Consider the following 3,723-nt stretch of genomic DNA (forward strand, 5'->3'; position numbering starts at 1 on the left):
GCTCTTCCCGTTTCCTGCTGGGGGGGCCGCGTTTCCTTTTCTTTCAAAGCCAGCTTGAGTCAGAGTTTCTGTTGCCTGTAGCTGAAAACACCACCTATTTCCTCTATGGGTAAAACCCACTTACTCACAGTCCCAGAACGTAAGGCAAGGTGCTCACGCCCCTGAGGCTCAGGGGTCAAGCCCGGCCGTCCCCTGACCGCGGCGGGGAGGAAGCTGCCTGGCTCTGGCCGCCGTGGACGGAGAGCCGACGGCATCTGCCTGAGCCCAGCACGCTGCCCGCAAAGGTCTTTAAGGACGTGAGCTCACTGTGACGTCATTTCTTAGGCTCCTTAAACACTGAGTCTGACCTTTCCCCTCGGACGCTGAGATGGGGAGCACTAAGTGAGGGTGAGCGAGCAGCGACGCGAACACCTCGCCCCCAGCCTTGTCGACACCCCCAACTGGGACGGCAGTCCACATACCTAAGCTCTCAGACGGAGGGAAACCTACGTGCACCAAAATGCAGAGCCAGAGTAGCTCAGGTCCCTGCCACGCAGCCCTGTGCGTCCGCACGCAAGGGACAGCACGTGACGGTCTTGCGGAGACAAACGTGGCCCTCAAACCCCAACGCGGTCAAATTCCGATTCCTGTGTGAAGATGGGCTTGCGTTTTTAAATTAGATTCTTGTCCTCTGATCCAAAAAGAGAATTTAATTGAAAGCAACAGGACTCATGTCAGGTCCACGAGAAGTTACGAAGTGTACACCTTCCTGGGGAGTTTACTTGAAAACGCTCAGCCCAGATAAGAAACAAATGTTAGCTCGGGAATGTGACAGTCCCACCTTGGGAGCAGTGCCCAGGGCCACTGAGTCTGTCAAAGTAAAACAGACTGCTGAGTCTACCCAGCTCCAAAAGAACACACAATATTAAAATGTGACCACAAACCAGCCAGGAACAGAAAGCCCAGAGTAAGTGGACAGAAGCCAGGAAGTTGAGGGCGGACGGCTGAGGGGTGGGGAGGGGAGCAAATGCCCTCCATAGTCTTCCTCCTAAACACACACTCACACACACTCACAGCACACACACTCACACTCTCACACACATGAGCAGACACACTCACACTCTCACACACTCATAGATGTTATACACACACATGGGCACACACACACGAGCAGACACAATCATGCTCTCACACTCACACAGGGCACACACTCATACAGGGCACACTCACACATACACATCCCTCATTTTCTATGCTGTTTGAAAAATACAAGTTTAATAATTACTCTGAAAAACTTAAATATACTCACTAGTATAATTTAAACTAGAATATGTGATCTTCCAAAACACCGAAAACAATTATAGCAAGTTAAGAAATATGCCTTGTTCATGCCTTACACTTCTCAAACTTTAGTATTTGCCCCATAATTTTTGCCATATTTTCTTACCATATAGAGCATCGTTACCTTATATTTTTCCTTAAATTGACTTAATTTTTAACTTAAACACATAGCGTAGCTTCTTTCTGAAGCAAAACTGCCAAGTTATATGTCTGCAGTATTTTTTCTTCCTAATAAACATTAAAATAAACAACTATAAAGATGGAAGTATTCACGTGTGTGCCACCTAAAGCGATTTTCTGAAATATCGATGGCATTTATCCTACACTTAGAAACAGGTATCTAGCATTTGATAAGTACTATTCGATGAGTTAGACTTATTTTCTTTTTACTTGTCATCGATCAGAAAGAACACGGGTGGTTTCGGCAACATGTGGCTTTGGAAATGCGAGGTCCTCCACGCAGGGCCACGGTCCTCCCCTGGGACGACACGGAGGTGTAAACGGAAGCGTCAGCGCCTGGAACTCTCAGGACGCGCATCTCACCAAGATCCCGTCACCTGCCGGAGCCCACGGCGTGTCCGTGGCCAATGACCACCCCCAGAGCATGTCCGCCGTCAGTGGCCGGGGAATGGTGGTTTTGGAAATGCGAGGTCCTCCACGCAGGGCCACGGTCCTCCCCTGGGACGACACGGAGGTGTAAACGGAAGCGTCAGCGCCTGGAACTCTCAGGACGCGCATCTCACCAAGATCCCGTCACCTGCCGGAGCCCACGGCGTGTCCGTGGCCAATGACCACCCCCAGAGCATGTCCGCCGTCAGTGGCCGGGGAAGGTAGGTGCCCGGGACAGGACACAGGGGCAGTGGTGTGGACAGTAGACCCCCGCTCACCGGGGACCTGGGCCCGCTGGGACACGCTTGGCACGTGGAGGCTGACACTGCACCCCCAGCCCTCACACTCCACCGTGGCCCCTCGAGGGCACCTCTGGGACAACTTTCAGGAGGCCGTGACCTGCTGACAACCGCCCACCGTGCCCGGAAGAGCATCGTCTCAGAGAGCAGCTGGGGGGAAGGGGGTGTGGGCGTGAGCGTGTGTGTGTGAGGGTGGGCTGTGTGAGTGTGTGCATGTGTGTGAGTGTGTGTGACTTCGCATGTGTGTGGGGGTGTGGTTGTACAGAGGTGTTGCTGCTGAGGGCCGGGCACAAGCCAGCACTCGGCCGGGGGGCTGGCCCCTCTCTGCTTCTGAGGGAACTAGCCCTCCCTGGCCCCAGGCCCAGGCCTGGGTGTGTATATCTGACACTGTTGGTGGCTGGCCCTCCTGCCCGATGCCTCCACCCTTGCGTATCGGGTAGTTCTGCTCAGGTGGCCCTGTCCCACAGTCCCACACACACAGGCAAAGCCCACCTGTGACAGGCTGCCCAGCCCCGTCTCAGACACGGCTCATGATGTCCACAAGAAGCGACCGCGAAACTTCTGTGACATAAGACAACTGCCTGCTTTGCTCACAGGTCCAGGTATCGTCTGGGCGGTCCTGGGACCTGGGCTCAGGGGACGTTTGTGTCCTGCGTTACTGGGCTCAGGGGACGCTTGTGTTCTGTGTCACTGGGTCTGGTCGGGGCCTTGCCGAGCTTCCTGTCAGGGCCGAGTGGCCGCGTAGCTGGCCCCTCTGGGTCTCACGGGCTCCGGTGGGCATGGGGTTTGGAAGGAAGGAGCAGGTGCACAAAACCACTTAGACGCAAGCTCGCGAAGGCACCCCACGTTCCACGGCCAAAGCAGGTCGGGGGCCACCTTGCGACCACGGGCTGGGAGGCCGTCCCTCTTGATGACAGAACCGCGGCCCCGTGGCAGAGCGCCTCACATAATGGGGCCGGGGCTGTGGCCTCGGGACGCGGTTGCCTTTCGAGGACCCCCAAGCCCGGCTCAGAGCCGCAGTCGCCGGGGCCGGGATGATGTGAGGGGAGGAGAGGGGCCAGGCGTGCTCCCGGCGAGCTGGGCACCGCGCGAGTGACTGAGTGACGGGCAGGACAGCCCCGCGGTGCCCGCCCGCAGGAGGGAGGCGAGGCGGGTCCTGCGCTGGCCTTTGCCAGAGCGGCCCGGGTGCTCAAACACAACGCGATGAGGGGGCTGTGTGCTGTGAACCTCCTCCGTCAGCACCGCCCCCGGCCAGCGGGTGGCCCCTGGGCTGGCACCGGGGCCACCGGACACCACCGTGAGGCCGCCAGCAACACAGCAGGGGCTCAGCAGGACTCAGCATCGGGACGCCCCACTTCGAAAACGACCAAAAGCTTAAAACACCCGGGGATTCACCGAGGACGCAGTGCAAGCCGGAGAGGCCGCGGGTGTCCTGCAGCCTCCTGCGTCCCAGAGGGTGCTACCTGCCGCCATGGGGACATCCCAGAGCCTCGAA

This window comes from Pteropus alecto, unplaced genomic scaffold (genome assembly GCF_000325575.1).
Source record: "Pteropus alecto unplaced genomic scaffold, ASM32557v1 scaffold195, whole genome shotgun sequence".
Classification (NCBI taxonomy): domain Eukaryota; kingdom Metazoa; phylum Chordata; class Mammalia; order Chiroptera; family Pteropodidae; genus Pteropus; species Pteropus alecto.